Genomic DNA, 12,516 nt, shown 5'->3' on the forward strand with positions numbered 1-12,516 from the left:
CAATGAATTGGATTTAGATATTTCAAGATTAAGTTTGCTAAGGCCCAATACTCTAAAACACTCTAGTTACTTGAAAATTAGGTAAAAGTCACAGCTGTTACCAAGTGTTATCTGATTTTCTCCAAACTCCACACTCTGTATGCAGTGAGAGTTGTAGTCCGGGATTCAGGAAGAGCCCTCAAGAGAGCAATGCTGCCTATTGTTTTGCTTGCATTCCCATCCCAGAGAATGTGATTTCCAATGAGATAGGTGAGTATATGCCTTGCAGCGCCATTCTCCACTTCTTTTTTTTTTTTTGAAGGGAAACATTTGTCCTGAGCTAACTAACATCTGTTGCCAATCTTGCTCTTTTATTATTGTCCTCAAAACTGTAGTACATAGCTGTATATCCTAGTTGTAAATCATTCTAGTTCTTCTATGTGAGCCACCAGCACAGCATGGCAATTCACAGAGAGATGGTGTGGTTCCATGACCAGGAAACCAGCATGGGCCACCGAAGTGGTGAACACTGAACTTTCACCACTAGGCTATCAGGGCTGGCTCTCCACCTCTCTTTTGTATGCACGGTTCTCCCAAAGAAACGGAAAAGCTCTGGTGAAGACTGCAGGGTCAAAATGTTGCCTTCCTCCATTCAGTAATTTAAATTTTGTAGCCAATAATATTTCCTCCAAAAATGATGCTCTCTCTCTCTACCTTGAACAAGCTAGCTTGTCTCATTTTAGCATCATTGCAGGCATGATGATCCTAAGGAAACCCTTTACGACCACTCCACAGTAACTAACTTAAATCTCTCTCATGGAATCTAACACATGGTCTTGTAAGTCCTTACTTTTCATCTTCTTTAAAGCTACATTTAGATCACATTGAACAAATCCTTATTTTTCCAGCGTCTGGTGCTGTTCTTGGCACAGAGCAGGAGCTCAGAAAGGTTGTGTTTGATTTAAGAAGTAAGTATTTCCATGGTGTACAATGAGCTTATGGTTCAGCTTGGTTTCTGATCTCCTCGAGTTCACAGGTGAGTAGGGGAGACAACATGCACTGATGTGAATTCAAGGTGGTGACATAGGGCTGCAATATAGGTACGCAGAGACCCATGGGATGAAATAAGTGATAGTACATATGTTTGTGGGGAGGGAAGTGTCATGGACTTCTTCATAGAGGCAGTAGCATTAGTATTATATCAGACTAATGAAGGCGGATTAAATTCTTGGTGGACTTCTTAGAAATGGCAGAAACTGGCAAATTAGCCCTGCATTTAATATTCTAGGGAGCTGAGAAAAGGTTCAACATGACTAGAACACAGACAATGTGGGTTTGAGAGTTGGGTCATGAAGTAGAAGAGGGACAGAAAACCAACACTGAAGATTTTTCATACAATAATTAACATCTTGGAATTACTCAGATTTATGATATTAAACGGTGCAATGCTGGAATCCCCTCAATGTTGGCATTATCTAATTTTATTTTTGTGATTGATCTGAAGCTTAATTTCACAACATCTTTTGTATAATTTCAATTTTTTTGAAATGTACTGAGATTGATGATATAGTCTGGCATATCGTCAATTTGGATAAAGCTTCCACGTGCACATTTGGTGTGTGGTAAGTTTGGGTATATGTTCCATATGCACATCTAAAGAACACTACATCCACTAACTTCAATTCCTACATGCTTGGAGATTAATAAATACACTTGTAAACAACCGATGATTAATGAGTAAACTATGATGGAAATTAGAATGTATTTCCAATTAAAAATACTATTCATCATATCTTATGGGGTGGAAGTAAATCTATCCTTAAAGAGAAATGTATAATCCTATATTATATATATTTATATATTATAGTGTATTTTTAAATAAAGAAAGGTTGAGTTTCTAAGTTCTAAGCATTCATCATAAACTAGAAAAAGAGCAGAAAATTAAACAGGGAAAATAGAAAACACAAAATGATAAATATTAGAGGAAGTGTTAACAAAATAAAAGACAAACATCAAAAGGATAAATAAAACTAAATTAGATTCTAATAAATGACAAATATGCTCAATAAAATCCTAGTACTAGTGTTCAAAAAATAGAGAAAAATTGCAACAAAATAATACCAAGGCTGAAAAGGGAGTAATCTGTGCAGATCATATGGAAATTTTTTAACATGAAGGAAACATAAATAACATCATGTTGATACAATGAATATTTAGAGGAAATTCACAAATTTCTAGGCAAATATGAGTTACCAAACTGCCTCAAGAAAATATGAAAAATCTGAATATTGTCATACCTATTACAGAAATTGAGACCATCCTTTAAAACATTTCTACAAAACTTTATTGTAAGCTATTTATTTGGTACAAAGCTGATGAATCTGCCCAAATATTCAACAAAATAATAATATACATCTAGTCAAAATCTTGACTCAGAGAATAGGAAAAACTGAAAACTTTTGACTCACTTTGAGAGACGAGATTAACATTGGTCACAAAATCTAACAAAATCATTGCAGGAAAGGAAATTACAGGTCACTCTCTTTCTTGGAGTAAATTCATTTATACTAAAAAAAAAATCAAATCAAATCAAGGTTCCAAATCTAGCCATATTTTATAAAAAGGACATATCATGACCAAATTAGGTTCATGCAATGTAATTCAGTACACTAATCTCTGAAAAAAGAGAAATAATAACCTCAATAACTGTAAGAAAAACTAGTAAAATTAAACACCTATTCATATTTTAAAACAAACAACAACAACAGAAACAACACTTACCAAATCAGGAACAGAAGGAAACTCTCTTACTCCCATACACAGTATTCACAGAATGGAAATTTATGGTGCACTGTTGAAAGCAAGGATAAGAGAAAAATGTAAAACATCACTGCCTGTATAAGCCTTTAGGCTGGAGGTCTTGCATGATACAATATTGCCAGGAAAAGAAATGAATAATTTACTTCAAAGGAAGAAGTAAAATTGATGTTATCTTCAAATGTAATTATGGTATAAATGTAAAAACCATATAAATTAAGGTATTAACTGAGTTTATTGGTGGCTGAATACAAGGTTAATATAGAAAGTTTTGCTTCCATCTACCCGTCATAAGCATTCAAAATTTAAAATTTAAAAAATGACATTTACAACATCTTAAAGTATGAAGTACCTAGAAATAACTTTGAGACTTTCAAAAGATTTCTGTCCATAAATTTATAGAACAGCATTTATAAAAATGGAGGAAGACTGAAAGAAGTGGAGGGATAAATCAAATTCGTGACTGAACAGACTCAAAATTCTACAGATATCAAAACTATCCAAGTTAATCTACAGCTTCCACAAAATTGCAGCTAAAATGATGACCCGTTCTGTGGAAATTACAATTGATACAATTCGTATGGAAATGATAAAGGAAAAATTTAGGTAAGAAAATCTTGAAGACAATGAATAGAGCGGGAGGACTTACTCTACCTGACATCAAGTATTATAGCATCACAATAGAGGAGGTTCATCAAGAGGATAAACAAGAAAATCAACGGAACCAAATGGTAAGTTCAGATACAAGCTGCTCATATAGGGACTCACGTATAGACGTCTGATTTACAAGGAAACACTGAGGAGGAGTGGGAAAATGAAAGCCTTTTCAATAAACCATGTTGGGTAAATTGGCTGTCTTCATGAAGAAGACAATGACTCGCCAACCCTACCTCACATCATTCACAGAAAATGTTATCAGGCATATTGTAGTTCTAACATGAAAAGTGAGAGAATTTAAAGGGACGTAAAGAGGAAGGAGCAATGCCCCTGTAGAAGGAAAAAGCATGTATTGCTACCTGCAGGGATGAGTGGGCACGGAACAGTTTCAGAACAACATGAATATTTGGGAATCTTAAAAATCAGAGCACAGGTAGTAGAGGTAGGCAAGACCAAGGTTATACAGTCTTTTTGGTCTTCCTAAGAGTTTGTCGGATTTTTTAATGGAGGGTAAACATGATCCCACTTACATGTAGAAGTATCACTTGTGATGCAGGACAAGGGCAGGGAACCAGAGTAAAAGGATCTTATGATAACATAGGTGAGAAGTGACTAAAATCTTAACAGAAGTGGTGGAAGTGAAATCAAGATGAAATGTTTTGGAGATCATTTTAGATGGTAGAAAGGGTCTCATTTTGAAACTCCCGAGGAGTGAGGTCTATGACTTAGTCATCTCTGTTTCCCTAGAATGTATCATATTATCTGGCTCATGGAGGTTTTCCAATAATTTCTTGCTCATTGAACGAGTAAATCTAGGCCATAGCTTACAGGGGTATAGCTCAGAGAGACAGGGGGGACATTTGGTTTTCTGCTGAGAAAAAGTGCTTTCATGAATATGCAAGATAAATACTGAGAAGGATAATAGCTTTGTTTACTTAACCATAAATAAGATGGGCAGTATTAACTAGGAATGCTTCTCTGCAGAGCATTTTGTTATTTGGTGCCTGGAGCAACAAAGGAAGACAATTGACTAAACATACCCAATGCCTTCTTTGAGGGCATGTGAATGAGAGAGAATGACTGAACCTGGGCTGAGGACACTTTGCATCTCTCCCCAGACATGGATCAGTGTGTGAAGTGTCCAGATCATCAGTATGCTAACAAAGGGTGTGATTGCTGCCTCAAAAAAGCTGTGACCCCTCTGGCTTATGAGGACCTCTTTGGCATGCCCCTGGCCTGCATAGCTCTGTGCTTTTCTGTCCTCACAGCTGTGGTCCGGGGGTCTATGTGAAGCACCAAGACACTCCCATAGTCAATGCCAATAATCGGACTCTCAGCTACATGCTGCTCATCTCCCTCAGCCTCTGATTCCTAATTTCTAAGTTGTAAGCATTCATCACAAGCTAGAAAAAGAGCAGAAAATTAAACAGGGAAAATAGAAAACACAAAATGATAAATATTAGAGGAAGTGTTAACAAAATAAAAGACAAACATCAAAAGGATAAATAAAACTAAATTAGATTCTAATAAATGAAAAATATGCTCAATAAAATCCTAGTACTAGTGTTCAAAAAAAGAGAAAAATTGCAACAAAAACATACCAAGGCTGAAAAGGAGTAATCTGTGCATATCATATGGAAAATTTTTAATATGAAGAAAACATAAATAACATCATGTTGATACAATGAAAATTTAGAGGAAACTCACAAATTTCCAGGCAAATAAAAGTTACCAAACCGTCTCACGAAAAAATGAAAAATCTGAATATTGCCATACCTATTAGAGAAATTGAGACCATACTTTAAAACATTTCTACAAAATTTTATTGTAGGCTATTTATTTGGTACAAAGCTGATGAATCTTCCCAAATATTCAAGAAAGAAATAATATACATCTACTCAAACTCTTCCAGACAATAGGAAAAACAGAAAACTTTTTGACTCACTATGAGAGACTAGCTTAACATTGGTACCAAAATCTAACAAATTCATTGCAGGAAAGGAAATTACAGGCCACTCTCTTTCTTGGATTAAATTAATTTATCCTAAAAAAAAATTAAATCAAATCAATGTTCCAAATCTAGCTATATTTTATAAGAAGGACATGTCATGACGAAATTAGGTTCATGCAATGTAATTCAGTACAATAATCTCTGAAAAAAGAGAAATAATAATCGCAATAACTGTAAGCAAAACTAGTAAAATTAAACACCTATTCATATTTTAAAACAAACAACAACAGAACAACCCTTACCAAATCAGGAACAGAAGGAAACTCTCTTACTCCCATACACAGTAGTCACAGAATGGAACTTTAAGGTGCACTGTTGAAAGGAAGGATAAGAGAAGAATGTTCAACATCACTGCCTCTATTAGACGTTACACTGGAGGTCCTGCTTGATACAATATTGGCAGGAAAAGAAATAAAAGGAATAATTTACTTCAAAGGAAGAAGTAAAATTGATGTTATCTTCAGATGATATTATGGTATAAATGTCAAACCCATGTAAATTAATGTATTTATTGAGTTTAGTGGTGGCTGAATACAAGGTTAATATAGAAAATTTTGCTTCCATCTATCCGTCATAAGGCATCCAAAATTTAAATTTTAAAAAATGACATTTACAACATCTTAAAGTATGAAGTACCTAGAAATAACTTTAATGAGACTTTCAAAAGATTTCTGTCCATAAATTTGCAGAACGGCATTTAGAAAAATAGAGGAAGACTGAAAGAATTGGAGGGATAAACCGAGTTCGTGACTGAACAGACTCAAAGTCAACAGATATCAAAACTGTCCAAATTAATCTACAGCATCCACAAAATTGCAGCTAAAATGCTGAGCCGTTCTTTGGAAATTACAATTGATACAATTCTTATGGAATCAATAAAAGAAAAACTTTAAGAAAATCTTGAAGAAAAGCATAGAGTGGGAGTACTTACTCTACCTCACGTCAAGTATTATAGCGTCACAATAGAGGAGGTTCATCAAGAGGATAAACAAGAAAATCAACGGAACCAAATGGTAAGTTCAGATACAAGCTGCTCATATAGGGACTCACGTATAGACGTCTGATTTACAAGGAAACACTGAGGAGGAGTGGGAAAATGAAAGACTTTTCAATAAACCATGTTGGGTAAATTGGCTGTCTTCATGGAGAAGACAGTGACTCGCCAACCCTACCTCACACCATCCACAGAAATCATTATCAGGCAGATTGTAGTTCTAAACATGAAAAGTGAGAAAATTTAAAGGGACGTAAAGAGGAAGGAGCAATGCCCCTGTAGAAGTAGAAACATGTATTTATACCTGCAGGGATGAGTGGGCACGGAACACTTTCAGAACCACAGGAAGATTTGGGAATCTTAAAAATCAGAGCAGAGGTAGTAGAGGTAGGCAAGACCAAGGTTATACAGTCTTTTTGGTCTTCCTAAGAGTTTGTCGGATTTTTTAATGGAGGCTAAACATGATTCCACTTACATGTAGAAGTATCATTTGTGATGCAGGACAAGGGCAGGGAACCAGAGTAAAAAGATCTTATGATAACATAGGAGAGAAGTGACTAAAATCTTAACCGAAGTGGTGGAAGTGAAAGCAAGATGAAATGTACTGGAGATCATTTTAGATGGTAGAAAGGGTCTCATTTTGAAACTCCCTAGGAGTGAGGTCTATGACTTGGTCATCTCTGTTTCATTAGAATGTAGCATATTATCTGCCTCATGGAGGTTTTCCTATAACTGCTTGCTCATTGAATGAGTAAATCTAGGCCATAGCTTACAGGGGTATAGCTCAGAGAGACAGGGAGCACTTTTGGTTTTCTGCTGAGAAAAAAGTGCTTTCATGATTATGCAAGAAAAATACTGAGAAGCATAATAGCTTTGTTTACTTTACCATAAAGAAGATGGGCACTATTAACTGGGAACGGTTCTCTGCAGAGTATTCTGTTATTTGGTGCATGGAGCAACAAAGGAAGACAATTTTCTAAACTTACCCAATGCCTTATTTGGCAGCATGCGAATAAGAGAGAGTGACTGAACCTGGGCTGAGGACACTTTGCATCTCTCCCCAGATATGGATCATTGTGTGAAGTGTCCAGATCATCATTAGGCCGAGAGAGCAAGATCCCTGCCTCCAAAATACTGTGATCTTTCTGGCTTATGAGGACCCCTTGGGGATGGCCCTGGCCTGCACAGCTCTGTGCTTCTTTGTCCTCACAGATGTGGTCCTGGGGGTCTTTGTGAAGCACCAAGACACTCCCATAGTCAAGGCCAATAATCAGACTCTCAGCTACATCCTGCTCATCTCCCTCACCCTCTGATTCCTATGCTCCTTACACTTCATTAGTCGTCCCAACACAGCTACCTGCCTTTGGAGTTGTCTTTATTGTGGCTTTTTCCAATGTCTTGGCCAAAAATATGATTGTGGTTGTGGCCTTCAAGGTCACTGCACCAGGGAGAAGGATGAGGCAGTGGTTGGTGTCAGGGGCACCTAACTTCATCATTCCCATTTGCTCCTTTATCAAGCTTAGTCTCTGTGGAATCTGGCTGGGAACCTCTCCTCCCTTCATTGACACAGACGCACACTCTGAACACCGCCACATCTTCATCGTGTGCAACAAGGGCTCGGTCACTGCCTACTACTGTGTCCTGGGACACCTGGGCTTCTTGGCCCTGGGCAGCTTCACTGTGGCTTTCCTGGCCTGGAACCTGCCTGGCACCTTTAATGAAGCCAAGTACCTGACGTTCAGCATGCTGGTGTTCTGCAGTGTCTGGGTCACCTTCCTCCCCGTCTACCACAGCACCAACGCCAAGGGCATGGTGGCCGTGGTGGTCTTCTCCATCTTGGCCTCAAGTGTGGGGCTATTAGGCTGCATCTTTGCTACCAAGTGCTACGTTATTTTCCTAAGGCCAGAGAGAAACACATCAAAAGTGTTAATGAATAAAACACATTCAGGTAGAAAATAATCGAAATGTAAGTTATTTTCATAGGTCACAAGAACTCGCTTTCACTTGACAACAAAACTACCACATTTTTCCAGACCCACTTTAAGTATCAACTAAACTTACCTTACATCTCCAGTTAACTCTTTGCTTTACGTTTCTTTTGGCTTTGTACAATCTTCCTCTGGCATTCAAATGAACAAATACAAAAACATTCATACTAATTCTCCTCTAAAATTATGTGGGAGAGATTGCAAAAACGGCCACATATTAGTCCTCTCCCTCTGTCTGTTTGGTCATAGCATCCCACGTTGACTCTGGGTAGACTTGGCCTTGTAACTTACTTTGGCCAATGGGACATTAGCAAATGACATGAGCAAAGGCTTGAAAAACACTTGCTCATTGTTGTCACTTTTCCTTCTCTGGCTGCCCTTGGGAAGCCTGAGGCCATCAATATGTGAATGAGTCTAGATAGACTACATATCTCCCTCACTCCAGGTGACTTCAAGTCAACAATCAGATATGTGAGTAAGGCCATCCTAGACTATCCAATCCCAGCTGAGCCACCAATAGGTCCAGATAAATATAACTGCCCAGTTAACCCACAGAATCTTGAGAAAAAATAAACTATTCTTATTTGCAGCCACCAAATTTTAGGATGGTTTTTTATACAGCAGAAGCTAACTGATACCTTATGCTACCATTTATATATGTCTTCTCATTATTTGTGTAATTATCACACCTTTCTATTTCTTTATCCAATATTGTAGACTGGAATATCCTTCTCTAGATTAAGTCTCTGAAAGAAAATCAGAGACCATATCACGTTCCATTTTCCTTTTTCTCCTTCTTCTTTTCAACCAGACATGTTTAAGCATATATATTAAGAATATCTTCACTAATTTTAAGATTATGGATATTCTTCTATATTGTCAGCCACCACTGTTATACATGGGGGATTTTTACTTTTAATTGTAGTCCTATAATCCATTTGGAATGATTTACTTGTGAATAATGTTAGTTGATGGTCAAGTGTTTTATTTTACAAATGGATATGATTTAGTCTATAAAACAAATATAGCATCATTTTAAAAGTTGATTTGAAGAATATGGAATCTGAATAATGTTTGGAAAACTGATATCTTTGAAACACTGTTTTCAGTCACAATTATAGCATATCTCTCCATTTAATCAGAGCTTTTACACACTTTGTATCTCTCTATAATCTTCTTCATATAACTAATGTGCAGTTCCAATTATTTAACTACTTATCTTAAATAATTCATTGCTCTTTTGAACGGAATGATTATTTACATGTTTAAACGAATTCTTGCTCATGTAACAGTATTTTTGATGTTTCATATAGGAATCTAGCTTCCTTTCACATTACTGCACTTATTTACCAGTTCTAAACTTTTAAGTTATGTTCCACTAAAATAATAGAATTTCTCTTCTTCTCTAGTATTATTTACCTCTTATTCTTTTGATTCTCATTTTTTCATGACTGTGCTCTCCAGTGCCAGACTGAATCACACTAGTGTTTGCCAGGAGCATTTTCCTCTTCTTAAGTGTAGTGTAAACATCAGATAAATTCCTTGTCAGGGCAGAGCAGGCATCGAAGAGAGAGAACGTGAAAACGTGAAGGGGAATCATTGCTAGCTGGAAATCAACAGACTTGCTTCTCTAGGCTGTTTGGAGCTGGAGATGTTATTACAATGAGGCCAGCTGAGAATCAGAGGATCTCTCTCTAGTCCCAGGAATTAGTCTTGGTCAAATCTCTCAACTTCTTTAGACCTCATTTTCTTCACCTGTAACATGAAGAGTTGGACGAGTCTTTTTGATTTCTGAAATCCAGTGACTCCAAGATACCCTTCACCCACATGCCCTTGACAAAGACCAGATATAATTTTAGTTGTCTTCCTCTGCGTCAACATTATTATCCATATCACCACTTAAAGACATATCAAATGTCTACTTTTGCATGACACTGATAAAACAGGTTCCATACCAAATCGCTGTTCATTGGGATAACAAATCTATAGTTAATTGTTTAGAGGTAAGTATAGAGATGGGCCCTGCTGGAACCAACAATTAATGGGCCAAAATGTCTTGCTTTATTTTACAGTGAGGCTGTGGAAACATTCCTTAATACACCAGAAATCTTCTGTACTTACATGTATGAAACAAATGGGAGCCTTGAATCCATGATTACGAGCTAATAAGGATATGATTTTTAAAATTTTGCTAATGATGCCATTTGCCTGGAATGGGACTGTTCTCTGGTGAGTAAAGAGCAGATGTATTCAAGGCCACTTTCATTCCTTTAATAAATATTTACTCAGCGCCTACCCCTTGCTTCAAGTTAGCAGTGATCTACCCTAAGAGCATTTGTATTCTCGTAGGGTGACACAGACCATAAACAAAAAGAGAATCTTGAGGTGATCAATAAAGTCATATATGTCAACCTTTTTTCATTCTGGACTATTTTTCACCCTTTCTCTTCTTTGACTGTTTCCCAGAACTCTAAGCATGGACTTGAAAACACAGAATGCATGGGTACCAAGTTTCTTCTCGCAACACCCCTGTTTCAAAGACATAGTGTTTATCATCTGAGAGTACGTCTCTTTAAGACTAAGTTCCTATGAATCAGCATTATTTCATCACTTTCTTGAGAGGACGGATGATATTATGAAGGGGAAACAAAATATCATATGGGATTTATACTCGAAATGATCTTTCCACTCTAATTGTGTTATTTAATGTGGTGTGATTTGGGGCAAGTCAGTTACTCCTTCAGAGACAGTGGTGTTAATACACTGAAAAGTATTCTATAGAGATTAAATGAAGCAAAGTATGAGAAACTGCTTTGTAAATTGCAAAGCAATCTATTTCAGCTTATTTTTTCTAATAATATTTTCATTTATCCAATCCTTTTTGACTCTACGCAACATACCTAGACTGACTTTTGTCATTTATTCAACAATAAAATGGGTCAAAATGGTTGAATATTAGAAATTTCATATGGTTCAACTTAATTAATAGGCCATCACAATATTTAATTTGGTTATAATTACAGTTAAATTTTTCATGTTGCCTTCCCATGTGCCAGGCACTCTAAGCATCTGATATGTAGTCCCTCATTTAATCCTCACAACGTTGCTATGGAGACAATACTATTAACCCCTATTGTATGGATGAGGAATATTAGAGGTTATATAATTGACCAAGGTCACACAGCTGGTACCCAAGCAGTCTACCTCCAAAATCTCTTTTAGGGATCCATTAGAGGTCATGGTGCTTACATTGTAAAAGGATCACCCTGGTTCCTGGTTGGCGAATGGACCAGAGGGAACTAAGCAAGAAAACACATGGCTACTGAAATGATCCGGTCAAGCAATTCTGAATACAGGATTTCCTCCCTTTTTAAGGCTGAATACTTTTCCATTGTATGGATGCTCCAGATTTTCTTCATCCTTTCACCCACGGATTAACAATTAGGTAGTTTCCATCTCTTGGCTATTGTGAATAATATTGCAGTGCATTTTGTCAAACGATTTCCTGGCACTTAGTGGGTTTGAAAAAATTCTTCTTATACACATTAGTTACTGTAATGAACTACATTTCCAGTGTCTAAAGTTTAAATATTTGTCATTCTACAGAAATACCTTATCTAATCATGATTTGTGTTGTTATCAGTTCATGAATGATCTAAGATTTTTGTACAAAAATTTGCTGTAATGTCTTTTTTGCATGTATTCAGGAACTTTGCATAATATGGGTATTCCCTGATTCTTGATTTTTAGTAGAGTTTTCTAGTAAGCATTTAGGATAGGAAGTATCTTCCTAGATGTGAGGCAGAGAGCAGAAAAATAATAAAAGTGATAGTTATATTTAATTATATCAAAAGGATATAAAACTGTCGCTTTGCTAAATTGTTTGTACACACCCTTTGCTTATTTGTAAGAATGGCACATATAATTTTATTAATGAAAAGAACATTCAATAAACAATTTTAACATAAAACAATATCTATTGAGAACTTATATGAAAATTTTAGCAATATGCTGTCACCAATTTCCTCATCTGCAAAATGGAGATAGATAATACCATCTTCCTTATGGGT

At 36.5% G+C, this 12,516-nt stretch overlaps 1 protein-coding gene and 1 pseudogene across 10 annotated transcripts in view; one reads left to right on the plus strand and one right to left on the minus strand.

Annotated features, from left to right (window-relative positions):
* Positions 1-12,516, minus strand: part of LOC147911499 (ral guanine nucleotide dissociation stimulator-like) — a 260,781-nt gene that overhangs the window by 130,662 nt on the left and 117,603 nt on the right. The window lies entirely within an intron of this gene.
* LOC147911501 (vomeronasal type-2 receptor 116-like) overlaps positions 1-12,516 on the plus strand; it is a 28,090-nt pseudogene that overhangs the window by 10,475 nt on the left and 5,099 nt on the right.

This window comes from Ceratotherium simum, unplaced genomic scaffold (assembly GCF_057802395.1).
Source record: "Ceratotherium simum simum isolate JZ-2026a unplaced genomic scaffold, ASM5780239v1 HiC_scaffold_43, whole genome shotgun sequence".
In the NCBI taxonomy this organism is placed as follows: Eukaryota; Metazoa; Chordata; class Mammalia; order Perissodactyla; family Rhinocerotidae; genus Ceratotherium; species Ceratotherium simum.